This window comes from Culex quinquefasciatus, chromosome 1 (genome assembly GCF_015732765.1).
Source record: "Culex quinquefasciatus strain JHB chromosome 1, VPISU_Cqui_1.0_pri_paternal, whole genome shotgun sequence".
NCBI classification, from domain to species: Eukaryota; Metazoa; Arthropoda; class Insecta; order Diptera; family Culicidae; genus Culex; species Culex quinquefasciatus.
In genome coordinates, this window is record NC_051861.1 from 77,027,532 (window position 1) to 77,043,136 (window position 15,605).

Here is a 15,605-nt window from a genome sequence, read left to right on the forward strand (position 1 = left end):
CATTGGATGATCGCAAATGAATTCACGGGGCTTCGACAAATCGCCGTGTCTGTTTTCGAGTGCAAACTGGCCTCCAACCCTGCCTTCCCAACATTTACAGCACCGATTTCATGGATTTCGTCTTGGAAGAGCGCCTGCACCTGAACATCAACGAAGAAGCCATCGAAGACGATCCAGCGGACGTACGTTTTGTGACCGGAAGACCCGGAATATGAGGATGGGCCAGGACCAAGAGCCAATTGTGGCGAATTATGTAACGATGTAAAATTACGTAACTGTTCCAGACTTGGTTCCAGAGAAGTGGTTAGGACGGAAAATGCCTGCGAGAGCAGAGTTTTCGGTAAAATTATTTGGGTAATAAAAAGCGAACACAAAAAAACAACAACCAAATCTTATTTTTATTTGTGCTAATAAAAATGCATTTTCACCACGCAACGTAATATCCACACAACACTAAAGAATATTATTCCGCTTTATTTTGATTTTGTCTAGTCCTAAGAAACAATATTGAGAAGAAACTTCGGTTTGCCCTTTCAATCCTTCGGGAAGCAGCACCGTTTTGTTCTCCAGCTGCTCATCGCCATTTTGTCAGGTACTTCACCATGCCCGGTTCAGAATCCTCAGCATAGGTTCCACCGTAATCATCCGCAACAACTCTGCCATGTGGGGTTCATGCTTAAAGAAAAAATCTCCGCTTCGTCCATCTGGAGCCGTTCCTCGTCCAAATTGTTCTGCCTCTTGCTTCGCTGCTGCTGCGTCCACCCATTCCCATTAAGCAACACGTCTGCATCAGCTGCTGCCTGTCCAGGTTCTTCTGAAAGGGCACCGCCCGCCCATCCGGCCCGCCGTCATCATCCACTGGCAAACGTCGTTCATTTCCGGTCGTTTCACCGCCGCCTTTATCACAACCGGTTCAATGGGACCGTCCAGGTCCTTTTTTAGCGGAACCGTTATTCGTTTGCTGTGTGACCAGATACCGGGAGGCCAGCAGTGCGGCTGGCACTCGCTCGAATCTAGGCCGGTCATCTCGGTCAGCAGCCGGCTGATGGGCATCGTCCAGCGGGGACACGGGATTTTGGCGTAGATTGTGTGCGATCCGAGCGCGGAACAGGTTGGGTTCATGCTTAAAGAATAATTCTCCGTTCCCCTCAGCAAAGCCATCGTTCTGGAAGCAAAATAATGATGCAAATGATGAATGCAAAATAATCTCTTCCTCCGGCAGCATCTACTCTACCAGCGGATCACATCTTTTCTGCATTCTCCGTAAATTTCACTTTATCCATCACCACTTTTTTCCAACGCTTCACGGAATCCAAACAAACTTGACAGTTGAGCGCGCGAAAGAGAAACAAACAAAACCAATGTTTAGAATGCAGGTGTGGCGCTGTCAGATGTCAAATGACGTGAGGTATTTAATTCCTTAATATATTAACTGCTAAAATTAATTCATTAAGGCCAATGTCGCGCCCCTCGTCCCCAACATAACTAGTTTAAGATACCCTTCTTGACTCAGACTCTATTCGGGCACAAACATTTATTTGAATTCACCTGTGAAAGAAAAAACATTCTCCACTTTTTTTACAATTTAATACACTCAAACCCCGATGGTTTGACACCACGAAAAACGAAACTATTGGCACTACGCCCCCCGGGGCATGGCCTTCCTCTAACGTGGGATTTCTGCTCCAGCGCCTCTGACGAGACAGGAGAAACCGGGACCGACGTTTTACTTCACCATCCGATAGAAGCTCAGTGGATAAGGCGGGAATTGAACCCGCGTCTCATAGCATCATCGGGATCGGCAGCCGAAGCCGCTACCCCTGCGCCACGAGACCCACCAACCGTTGTCAAACGAACGGGGTCACTTTTTAGTTTGACACCCCTTTTACACGGAGTTCACACACACTACCAAACGTTTGTTTTGATAGTGTGCGTGAGGGCCGTGTAAAAAGTGACAGTTCGTCACTTTTTAGTTTGACTTTGACCAACCAACGGGGTACAAACTAAAAAAGTGTCAAACGAAAAAGTGACCAACCACATGTCATTTGAGCAAAGAAACTTTCAAATATCGTTTCTTTGAAATGTTGTGGCCTAGTTTAAGTAAAGCAAAAACAAACTGAATTTAATAAAGCTTCTTCAATATTCTAGTTCTAAATCAATTTAAACTTTGGTGACTATAAAACAGTAGCACCTACAAAAAACCAAATCCAAGACCTCAAAAGCTCGCACATCAGCCGGTTTCTCGCGACTCGTAGCAAAAAAAAAAACTCGGAGAAAGATAAGAAAGAAAGCGTCAACAACAAAAACAGTCAACCCGGGCAAAAACAGAATGGCAACGGAAACAAAAATCTCCGCGGAAACCAAATCACCACGCCAACAACACACGAGGAGTCACGGAACCACCAACCGATTGCAAGAGAGGGAAAAAAGAGAGAACACGTGGGAGCGAGTGGGAACGTGTAAAACAAGAGGGAGCTTTTCTTTGAAAAGTTGGAGTGTGTTTAAAAAAATGTTTTTTATTCTTTCAATTAATATTCGTCGAAACGTTGGACAGTTTTTAATTAAAACATTGATTATTTTAACCGATTGAGAACATAACAAAACATTCCAAAGAGTGATAACACTCAACCCCCGGTGAATGGTCACTCTTTCGTTTGACACTTTTTTAAGTTTGTTCACCGTTGGTTGGTCAAAGTCAAACTAAAAAGTGACGAACAGTCACTTTTTACACGGCGCTCACGCACACTACCAAAACAAACGTTTGGTAGTGTGTGTGAACTCCGTGTAAAAGGGGTGTCAAACTAAAAAGCGACCGCGTTCGATTGACAACAGTTGGTGTCAAACCATCGGGGTTTGAGTGTACATCCATTTCCAAATTTAAGAGCATTAAGTGCTCTAAAAACTGCTGTCCCTATTCAGACTGAAGTCCCGATCCGCCCTAGATTACGGTATACTCTAATATTTAATTCATTGGGATTTTTGCGTTATTCACGTTTTTGCAAACAGATACTTCAATTGCCTGTAAATGGATGAGATCAATTCTCCATGATTTCGGCCATCGTTTTTTTTTCCTTAAACTGTGTAAGGTCAAAAAATTACTTTGAAAATTTGATAAAATCTGCCAAAATTCAATAATGAAGTTATTATAGTTTTTTTACAAGCTCTATGCCATTAATTTGTTTCTTGAATCGTTATTTTGATCAAGTAATGTTGCTATCCTATGACCAAATCTGTTGTCTAAATAATAATCGAATAGCTGATACTTTAGATCCACTCAAATTTTTCACAGTGGCAATTTGTCCAATTTCTTGAAGTTTAAGTTTTTTTACAAGCTCTATGATTAAATCTAGGGATTTTCCGAGAATTTTGTTGAACATTTCCCGTTTCCCGGTATTTTGTAAACGTGGAAAATTTGAGGCTCTATACAAATCTATCATACCTTGTCGAAACTTTATCGTTTACTGACATCTAAAAAAGTCGAGTTGTCTATTCACAAAATTTTCCCTTCTTTCTTATAAGGTTTGAAGATTTGAATATAATGATTTGATCTGAAGATTTAAATGTACGAAAAAGAAAATTAAATTCAAAAATTTAAGTTTTTTTGTTAAAACAACAACAATAAATATTTCTGAGGAATGGTTCATTCTAAAGCGAATGTTTTTTTTTTTTTTTCAAATTATAACAAATCAATCATCGAACTCCAAAGAATCGCTCTTAGGATGCTGTAGTTCCACAGCCAAAACTCACTCCAGGAGATCCAAACCCGCGATGAGATGCGACACCGAGTGAAAGAGCGGAAAATCGAAAATCAAAGAGACTAATAGTGAACGTGAGAGCGCGATAGACCTTCGCTGGTGAGAGCTTTCGAGGCGCGGGAAGACCCAGTCTCTACAGAGTGGGTCTCTAAACACGTTTTTCGGAGACTTCACGGCGTGTGTGAGTGTGTCTTTCAGGTGCGGGGTTCCAAGATCTTTCGAAGGGGGATGCTGGCCAAGGGAGACGGGAGGGTTGTTTTTGGTGGACCGTCGTGTCGTCAGCAGGGAGAGAGCAAAAACGGCCTCAGCGGCCGGCCAGTACGTAAATGACTCTGGTCGTCAACGGTCGTCGCGCGCGCTTCGGGACCGACCCGTTTTCGCTTGCGTGTCCTCGGTTTGCGTCACGCGTGTTCACCGCGCGCGAAAAATTTGCACCGCGTGGAACGGGTTTTTCGGACGTAGTTTCGGGATTGGTCGCGACGGCGTCGTCGTCGTTACATCGGGTTGTGGAGCTGCAGTAGATTTAATTGATGTTAGTATAGAAGAGACCCGAACTGATGGTCGTCGGATGCGCGATGGTGGGATGGGTCCATTCGCGCTGTGTGAATAGGTTCGACTGTTGTTGTGGGAACCTAACCAGCCTGCATGCGTTTGCTTGTCTGCCACGACCAGAGCCAGGCCAAAAATAAGAGCACACAGCCTCCAGGTGGTGATACAAGTTGTGGCGGCGGTGAACTACATACCAGAAGAAAGTCCCAATGCGAAGTTGAATGAAACGGCAGTGCTGCCAGATGATTGATGGAGAATTAAGCAATATTAACTCAAAAGCTTGATTTACCGCTTTTATTTCGGTTTAGACTCTTTTCAAATGGAATTGCTGTATACATGATGCCAAACTTAACACACATTAGTTTGGGCAAACCACAATTGTTTAAAAACATTACAAATACAAATTGAAGATCATAAGATCATAAATATCTTCAAAACAAAAGCGCTCTCGTTTTCTTTGAATCGAATTTGCCTTAAAATTTCATTGAATTGCATAGAGGGGTTTACTTGATGATAATGCTTTCATTACTCAACAAGGTAATACTATTGAATTTATACAGATGTTGAAGAATTCTATGCTTTAAAATAATTGAAAAAAAAAACAACTAGCTTCACACTGTAAAAATATGTTTCAAAATAATTAACCTAAGCTAATGTGAAAAATTAAATAACAAAAAAATTTAAACAAGTGGGATGAAAATTTCACAGTTTTTCATAAAAAACTACAAAGTTTTATGACAAACAATCATTATGACAAAGGCAAATGTATTGTCAGAGAAAATCATTTAAAATATTTCGAAACTTTTTGACGGCGTGACGCCGTCACCAAATTTCACAAAATTAAAATACACTATTGTGTTTCCAGAGCATTTCTAGTTTTTATCCTTAGCATTCTTCTGGTTGCTAAATCATGCGCCAAAACAATTATCTTTAAGACACTTATAAAACCACCTGCTGCGAGTACCAACCCAAAATCGCGAAACACATTCAAAGAAACAAATCTTTTTCAAACTTGATGAATCCTGAAACAAAGTGTAAATCCTGGTCAGACAAATCTCGTATCGAAAAATGCCACCGGGATCGTCTGGGATCGAACCCAAGCCGACTGGGTGAGAGGCAACCACGCTTACCCCTGCACCACGGTTCCCGGTTATTGACAAAATAATATTAAAAAATATTTTTGGTGTCAGAAACAAATTTATCTCAACAATAATATATTAGAAATTCTCGCTGAAATGTAACATTCAGTAATACCTTTATTGGCGTTGAAGAGTCAAACGACATGCGACACCTGTTGAGTACAGTGTTGAGTAGTAGAACAGAGTGAAGTATATCGATTGAAATTTTCACCCTTTAAGGTTATGTATGTGAATTCTGTTTTGTTAAATTTCAGCGTTCAAAACTACTTTTGAGCAAAAATTCGAGCTGATCCTGTGTAAACTTTTGATGCTCTATCATTTACACAATATTTTTTTTAAATCTTTTTTATTGCATTAAGTTCAACTTTTCAGCACCCATTTGAGTGCTGAAAAGTAGAACTTTTCAGCATTTATTTTGAAAAGTGTTGCTATTCGATTCTGTTATTTTTGGTACAGAAAAGAAGGCTATTTCGTCGTTCAAGAATGACAGGAAAAGTAAGTAGTTTCACGACGGAATTGCAAAAAAACAATTTTTCATCCAATTTTTTGATCTTTAAAAAGCATTAGAAAGAAGAACTCTTAAAATTTTAGAAAAATTATGGGTTTGAAGTTTCACTTGTTTTATGTGACTTTGCCAATGTTTTTTTAATGTACTTGAGTTGTTGACCCCTAAAACTTTGACTTTATTTTTTACTAACATTTCCTTTACTTTGAGTAAAAAGAATTATGCAGTAATTTTTCTAGTGTCCCAGACTATGCCCCTACGCATTTTTTTTGCAATTTAAATATTCATGGTGCCATTTTATACCAGAAAATGTGAAAAACAAGCATTGAAAAAGTGACCGTAAAAACATGAAAAAATAAGATATTGTTTATTGTTTATTAGTCAAGCTTATGTAGACTACTTACAATTTTCTTACATACTAGATATTATTTCATATAGGCAAAATGTAATGATAGGAGGTGGTAGAATAGGCCAAAAACTACCAAAAACAAACATAAACTAAACGAGATAAATGCAAATTATAATACTAAAAATAAAGCAAGAAAAACATAAAAAAAGAGAAGTGAAGTTTTTCGTAGAACAAAAGTTGCTCAAAATGATCTCCTAAACACGGGAAAATTAACAATTTTCAAAAAAATGGGCCGTAGAGGGTTAATTCAAAGAGGGCAAAAAGTATACACTCGTATTACTTGATTTTTTTTTCTCTAAAGTTGTTCTAAGAGCTGGAAATTAAATTTTAAGTTTTGATTCCTATGCCACCACACTGGGAAAATTTGAATCGTCATACTTCGATGATTCGCGCCATCTGGTGGAATTATTGAGCTTTTAATCGCGAATCAAAGTCAGGTTTTTTGCTTTCATTTTTCTGATTAAGTCATCTGGCAACACTGCCTCCCGCAGCCGACACTCTCGAACCCATAGGTGAGAGCCTCGCCAAGCCGCGCTCAACAGTCCCCGTTCGCGTCGTTCCATCGAATGTAACCTACCCTAACCAACGCGGACGGGACCGAGTCGTGATCTGCTTTTCCCCGAGGGACACAAACCCAAAGCCCAAACACATTTCGTTTCGTTTCATCGTTGATCGTCGTCACCGTCGGTTTATGTATTTTGCAAAAAAGAATGGGGAATATCCCCTGGAGCCCCCAAAATATGCTGAAAGAATGAATGAAAAGCAGCTGAAGCTGTAAACTCCAAAAACGGGTTCCCCGCCGAGGTCCCAAAAGCGAGCCCGTTAAAATAATGGTTATGATTGCATGCTCTCTTGCTCGCCGTCCCTACTTAAAGTGCTGTTCAATTGTTGTTAAGTGTCCCACGAAATGGTAATGATGACGACGGCGAGCGGGCTCCAGAGCACCGCCAAATTGTGATGTGATCCAAAAGTGATGATTGTCAAATGGAAGAAAAAGTGTCACGATAGTTTAGCGTAGTACACTCAGGGGCATTAGAAAATGATCAAAATTGAAGTATGTTTTTGGGGTGTTTCGAAAAGGAGAAAAGGAGTGATTTATGTTTAAGGCGGCTACGAAATTATGCGAAAATGTATCTTTATTGGGATTAGACTGAAATCGCTGGGTTATTTTGATCCATGACCACAAATCCAACACAAATCTATGGTCCATACGTCATATTGGAGGTCAACTTTGATGAATTTCTAGTAGAAATTTTCTACTTAGTTATATTTAATGTAGCTCGAAACCTAGATGAAAAGGTGGTCGCCTAGCGATACCATTTTCGACAATGAATAAATCGAGTCTTGCAACGAGTTTAAATACGATTTATAACTAAACGTTTCTTCAGTGTGAAGATCAGGTCAAAAACCAAAAATATTTTGCTAAAAAAACAAGTGCACTTTCGTTTACTTTAAAAAAAACTAAAACTCAAGTATTGCAAAAATAAGGAATAATTGCAACAACAAAGTCACTTTATTTCCTTTATGGAAACAGATTTTTACTATCTATTAGGTAAAAATAAACAAAAAAAAGGAAGAAAATGAGTTCATATTATGCATATGAATATATATTTTCCAACATTTCATTTAGTTCTGAAAAATTTAAAATAGTCACAGTAGGGTACGTTATCCATTAGCGGACCCCTTCCCTATAGTTGACCCTCTGAAGGTTTGTTGATGAAAAATTCAATAAAATCACAATAAAAAGCGTGTTTTTATCTATTTTTTTATTTGGCATGTTCAGCACCATTTTAAACAAGGTTGACTGACATTGACGTGTCCTTTTCGTCAAAATAAGTGTTTTGAGTTCGACATCTGGAATCAGCAATGGCCACTAGCATTTTCACAACAAAACAGCATTTCCATTTTATGACTGTATTAACTATCCAATCATTTTTTCACTTCAGTAAGTCGAAATAATGTATGTTTAAGGAACTTCACTAAAATAAAACGAAAAACTGCTCATTTTCAAGCAAAAATTAGGGGGTCCAATAAAGGACAACGAAAATCCAAACTTTTCCAAAAGTGGACCCCTGTTAATTTAACCTTCAAAAATGAAGAAAACTGTCTGTTTAAGCAAAAGTTTCTCTTAAACATACATTAAATGCTTGTTTTTATCAACCTAATTGCATATTTTTCTATCATGAGTATAAAAAAAGTTGTTTTCATATTAAAAGTACCAAAGTTTCTGAAACCTTAAGAACTTAAAAACTTTAGTTACCGTAATCTGGAGTGAATCGGGACTACATTCTGAATAAGGACAGCAGTGTTTGGAGCACTTAAAGCTTTGAAATTTGGAAATGGATGTACACATTTTGTTGGTCTGAGTCTGTTTTAACCGAAACCAACCAGAAAAATCAAAATATTGTGCTCCAACATGGTTAAAACTGCTGTCCCAATTCGCCCCATGTGTCCCGATTGACTCCAGGTTACGGTAATTGAACTTTACTGAAGCATCATCATTGAAATTTGAAATGGTATTTTATAATAATTAATCAATCACAAACCTTTTTTGAAAATAAACATGCGCAGTTTTATCAACAACTGTAATTGTTTAAGTAATTTATATGAAAAAATTTGCATCAAAATTACTTTTTTTTATCGTTTTTATGTTTAAAGTGGTTTTTGACACGTTTTTTTTATATTTTTCGGAATAATATGAGTTTAAAAGTCTGTTAAGTTTTTATGTTGTTTTAAGCCATATCTGTTAACAAAATTTATTTGTTTACAACGTAAAGTTAACAAAATCCTACTTTTATTTTTTATATCTTTTATTTACCCCCATCATGCATCAAAACATCTAATATCGGTTTAATTTGATATAAAAACAACAATTTTCCATAATGGACCCGGATCCACAATCGGATTATGGACCCGGGTCCACCATAGGAAAAGGGGGTCCATAACTGGCAAAACAACTTTTTTATAAATGACTTTTTTTCTCCACAAAAGCAAATAATTGATGAAACAAATAGTCAATATTGTTCAAAAGACTGCTTAAAATATGGGTAATTCTCTACCAACTCTCAAGAAATCGGGAAAAGTTGCACCAACCCTTCTTCGATTTGCGTAAAACTTTGTCCTAAGGGGTAACTTTTGTCCCTGATCATGAATCCGAGGTCCGGTTTTTGATATCTCGTGACGGAGCGGCGGTACGGCCCCTTTCATTTTTGAACAAGCGAAAATAGAGGTGTTTTTCAATAATTTGCAGCCTGAAACGGTGATGAGATAGAAATTTGGTGTCCAAGAGACTTTTATGTAAAATTAGACGCTCGATTTGATGGCGTACTCAGAATTCCGAAAAAAACGTATTTTTCATCGAAAAAAACTCTAAAAAAGTTTAAAAAATTCTCCCATTTTCCGTTACTCAACTGTAAAAATTTTTGGAACATGTCATTTTATGGGAAATTTAATGTACTTTTCGAATCTACATTGACCTAGAAGGGTCATTTTTTCATTTAGAACAAAATTTTTCATTTTAAAATTTCGTGTTTTTTCTTGCTTTGCAGGATTATTTTTTAGAGTGTAACAATGTTCAACAAAGTTGAAGAGCAGACAATTACAAAAATTTTGATATATAGACATAAGGGGTTTGCTTATAAACATCACGAGTTATCGCGATTTTACGAAAAAAAGTTTTGAAAAAGTTGGTCGTCGTCGATCATGGCCGTTCATGGTCACCCGCGACAGACACGGACGACGAAACAAAGAGAAACGCAAAAAGTAACTTTTTCAAAACTTTTTTGCGTAAAATCGCGATAACTCGTGATGTTTATAAGCAAACCCCTTAAGTCTATATATCAAAATTTTTTGTCTGCTCTACAACTTTGTAGAACATTGTTACACTCTTAAAAATAACCCTGCAAAGTTAGAAAAACACGAAATTTTAAAATGAAAATTTTTGTTCTAAATGAAAAAATGACCCTTCTGGGTCAATATAGATTCGAAAAGTACATTAAATTTCCCATAAAACGACATATTCCAAAAAATTTTACAGTCGAGTAACGGAAAATGGGAGAATCTTTAAAACTTTTTTGGTGTTTTTTTTTCGATGAAAAATACGTTTTTTTCGGAATTCTGAGTTCGCCATCATATCGGGCGTCTAATTTTAGATAAAAGTCCCTTTGACACCAAATTTCTATCTCATCACCGTTTCAGGCTGCAAATTATTCAAATACACCTCTTTTTTCACATGTTCAAAAATTGAAGGGGTCGTACCGCCCCTCCGTCACGAGGTATCAAAAAAAGGACCTCGGATTCGTGATCAGGGACCAAGGTTACCCCATAGGACAAAGTTTCACGCAAATCGAAAAGGGGTCGGGGCAACTTTTCCCGATTTCGTGTGAATTGGTAGAGAATTACCCAATTTTAAATTCTGAAAAATGGTGAGGATTTTTGGGCTATGGATTGAAAACTGAACGGAGACTTTAATTTGCAATTTCTTTTTTTTTCTAGCATACTTTTATTAAGCATATTTTTTATAGGTACCCATTGAAATTTCGTTCGATTTGGGGAAGTCAGTAAAAAGTAATGAAAACTGATGCGTTCACCACACAACTGAGTGTAGTAGTAACGTTCGATGAAAGTGCAAACGAAACGAATAAAAAACAAGCCACCAATTCTTCGCATTTGAAAGTGAAAATGTAAAAAGTGTGTAAATTTGCTGTTTGTCTGTATTAGTGACCAAGGGGTTGGCGTTCTTCTTGTTTTTAATTTTAGCGCCCAGGTGGTTGGACGCAACTTGGGACCATGCAGATGCAAAAGCTCGAACGTGAAAGAGAGCTTGAACTGTGTTCAGAGATTAGAGGAGAGACCCATGAGTGTTTGTGTGTTGTGTTTTGTGTACGCATGTTGAACCGGTCAGGACAGCGTGAAACATGAATTGCATAAATGGTACAAATTTATTTCTGTGTGCCGTGTGTGATAAAACGATAAATTGCAAACTGTAGAAGTAGACTAGCGTTGGGTAAGAAAATCGTGGAAAATTTCTTATTATGTTGAACTTTATGTGGCGTTATATTAGCAAAAGGTCACTTTTGGCAAACTCAAGAAGCGAAGCAACATGACAAAAAATGGTGATCACGACTTGCAGGTGGCTTTTGCAAACCCCCACGTGACTCTACAAAAGCGAAAGGTCAGAGCTTAAGTCAATACCAATTCGTTTTAGCGGAGAAAGCAGCAATATTTCAAACTGATGTACTTTAGCTCTGCTGACTTTTGATTCCAGAAGCTTTGAAGAAAGGTGGTCTGCAGATGAACGAGCCCAATTTTTGTGTTGTTTTCTGAGCAGGCTGGAGGTGATCCGATGGAGAAAAAGCTTTAAAACCTATAAAGATAATTAACAGCGATAAGTGCGAACGATTGCAGGGCATGAAAAGTGAAGGGATGAGATTATGTGAAGGAAAGGTTGCTTTACGTGGGACTGTCCTCAAACCAGTATCAGTCGATATCAATTCAGGCAAAACGAGTTCGAGACGTTGCAAAGCATCAGATCACTTACTTTTGAACAACTTGGATCACTTTTGCGGAAATTTGTCAATAGTTTCCATAAGGCAACGTTTTATGCCGACCTTACTATTTTCAGGGACTTGTCTTGCAATTTTACTAGTAAAAGTTGTCCTTTGAGTTTAAGTCCTTTGATTTTTGTTGGTGTCAGCGATTGTAGTTATTCATTTTTTGATGATATCGCTAAGAAAGGGTGTTCCAAACTTGAAGACTTCATGGGTAAATGTAATTCTTGCTAATTTTCAGATAGAACGTTAGAATCTGTTGTCATCAATCGTTATATCACGATAAATTTTTGTAATGAAGGATGGAGCAAGTCGATTATAGATTTAAAATAATAATTTAAACTTTGGGCGATGTGTAAACTGATCCAAATATATCAATTTGGCACAAAAACACATCAAACAGTCTCAAGCGAAGAGCAGTTATAACCATAACGATAAACAAATTTCTTATAACGTGAGGAGTTAAAAAAAAGATTTGAATGTTTTAGCTGGTAATTAAGTTTTTTGTTCAATTGGGTCCTAAAATGAAGCTTAGATTGCTGATATTATTGTTTACAGCGATAAAGCTTATTTTTCTGAGTACAATGAACCTTTGTACGACCACAAAGAGTTTAAAATGGATTTTTAAATCAATTTTGAAAAATTAACCTCGCAGTCCTTCTTGACAGAAAAGTTCCTACTTGACAGCTCGTTCCAAGGGGACCATAGTTGATCCATCGAAAAAATGTTGTCTAGTCAAAAAAAATTTTTGCATTAAAATGAAAAAAAGTGATCAGAAATTGTTTTTAATCGTGTTATTTACCGTTGTACATAAAAATTGACATAGGGCTTTAGTACCCAATTTGGTTTAAAATAACACGCACGTTTGTTAAGCTTTTTAACCCTTTGGCAGACGCGTACGTGTACTTTGTACACACTTTGTAAGGACACCCAGAATGCCCAGAATAAGGGACTTTTTTTTTCAAATCTCTACAAGATGAATGAATAATCCAATTTCCTTACGGTTTTGTCTGCAGGATGCACTGCTTCCATCCAAATATTCCCAAAAGTGAGGTTCTCAATGGAAATTTAATGCTCTGAAACTTTGTCGAACATCCGGAAGCTGTAAAACTCATTCTTTTAACCTTATCAAATCAAACCCTAGTGCATCCAATCTTTCGAAGAGATCCTGGAAAGAGTCTTAGGTTAGATTACGCCTAGCCCTCTTCTAGTAAATTATTAAGATTTCGATGCCTCGTTGCTCTCTCATGCTAACTTGATAGGAATCTTAGCAACCTAAGTACAAGAGAGCACAGAGGCATCGATTTACAGTGTGCCATTGCATTAACACGCAGAAAAATTAGGCATATTCGAATCAACAAAACGTTTTGTTGATTCGAAAATCAAGATTTTTGTTGAATCAAAGTAAACGTCATATCAACTTTTTCAAAACAACAAAAGATTTTTGTGGAATTTAGAAAATCAAGGTTTGTGTTAACGCAAAATCGGCGTTGATTATATTCAACACAAATTTTGTTGAATCAAACCTCGTACAGGCTGGTTCAACAAAACATTTTTCTGCGTGAAAATGCATTGAAACAGCACGAACGTTAATGCGGCCAGGCCTACTGCGTAAAGTTTACTGCAGAGACAATTCGTTGAAGTGGTTTTGGTTTTTCAGTATCTTTAAAACTACGGGAACTATATTTTTTTATTCATCCCCTAAAGTACTGTCTACAATATAATTTATACCAAAGTTTGATTATTTTTACAATCAGATGTTTGCAGGATTTGGTCCGTAAATTTGACAATTATAGAATAAGAAGACAGCAACTTCTTTGATTGCTGTGCATCCTTAAATGAATATAATTAGTTTTGACGATATTTTTGCAAATTATTTTGCTATCAAAATTTCTAAAATCTAAGTTGAATTAGTACAGCTGAATCTTAAATTAAGTTGTTGAAATTGCTGCACAATTTTACAAATTTAACTCATGAAAATGGGATGAAATATTTTGAAATATTTACTACTGCTTGAAATATTTACTACTGCTAAATCGTCGCCGTCGTGCAAACTTGTCGTACGTGCATTTTGGGCCAAATTGAATCGCCATTTTGTGCAGCTCACAATGCCTCGCCTTTTGACCTTCACAGATCCCCAAAATTCGATTTCAATCCTGAGATATTCAATGAAAACCAAAAGAGCTCCGAAATTTTTTGTCACTTTTCATATGAAAGAAGTTTCTAACTTGTCGTGCTATCTTGTCACTCCCTGAAAATTGATGTAAGTGCGACAAAGGGCAAAAGGATTTCAGGTCAGAACGCGTTTGACGCACGTACAAGTCAACCGTAAACATTTGTAATTATAATTACGGACTCCAGCAACCAACTTTAACCAAACATTGGGACAATGCACAGAATGGTCAGCCAAACAAAACGTGTTTGTTATTGTTTACATTGTGTGCTTTCGTTTTTGTTTATTCAAGGTCAAACATCAAAACGCGTTTTTCTCGGAACGTCGAAATGGCGGGTGCGACAAGATAGCACGATGACGTCGAAATAATTATCAACAATTCGTTGCCATCGTGCTAACTTGTCGTACGTGCATTTTGGGCCAAATTGAGTTAAGAACGTCATTTTGTGCAGCTCACAATGCCTCACCTTTTGACCTTCACAGATCCCCAAAATTCGATTTCAATCCTGAGATATTCAACAAAACCGAAAAAACTCCGTGCATTTTTGTCACTTTACATATGAAAGTAGTTTCAATCTTGTCGTGCTATCTTGTCACTCCATGAAAATTGATGTAAGTGCGACAAAAGGCCAAAGGGATTTCAGGCCAGGAAAGTCAGGATGCGTTTGTCGCACGTACAAGCTAGACTACCGTAAACATTTGTAATTATAACTCGGACTCCAGCAACCAACATCAACCAAACTTTGGGACAATGCACAGAATGGTGAGCCAAACAAAACGTGTTTGTTATTGTTTACATTGCGTGCTCTCGTTTTTGAATATTCAAGGTCAAACATTAAAACGCGTTTTTCTCGGAACGTCAAAATGGCGGGTGCGACAAGATAGCACGACGACGTCGATTTCTCAGGTTCTTCTCAATGAAATTGAAATCTGTTAAAAGGGTTTTATAGGGGACATCTTAAGATGACTTCGCTGAAAAAATCTCGTTCCTAGACAAAATCCTGTTATTTTGGCAGCTGTCTAAAGTTGAGGTACGTTTTTGGCCAAAAATTACCTCTCGAAAAATCATTTTTCTAATATTTTTGTTCGAATTGATCGAAAACTACCCAAATGTTTGAAAATCTTCACTTCAAACATTGTAGCATGTCAATACGATTCCCTCGAAGAAGAAGAAACACTGTTAGATGACTTGTTTTTACCATATCATTGTATTTGAGCATCATTTTAGTTTCATTTGACCCAATGTCACCCCCTCTAAGGAGCATTTAATTTAGTGTTCATCGAAATCCACCATATTTTGGGAAAATGTTAGTAAACTTAGGGACCTACATAGGCTCTCTAAGTAAACTATCTAAGAACAAATCTACGTTGAAAGATTTTCGATGTTATTTAAATTGATTTTGTTATTAAGAAATTACGAGAAGTGTATCGTTTTTTGACCCTTAGTCACCCCCACAGACTTTTTTTTCAGGAAAACAACTAAATAGTCAGAAATTATCCTAAAAGACTCGAAAAAACACCACTTT

The 15,605-nt window shown here is 37.4% G+C and overlaps 1 protein-coding gene across 1 annotated transcript in view; it reads left to right on the top strand.

Annotated features, from left to right (window-relative positions):
• The first annotated feature begins 4,091 nt into the window (after positions 1-4,091).
• Positions 4,092-15,605, top strand: part of LOC6038502 — a 32,940-nt gene continuing 21,426 nt past the window's right edge. Inside the window, exon 1 of the mRNA XM_038265379.1 lies at positions 4,092-4,287. The gene's annotated coding sequence lies outside the window, so the exon portion shown is untranslated. The remainder of the gene's footprint in view (positions 4,288-15,605) is intronic.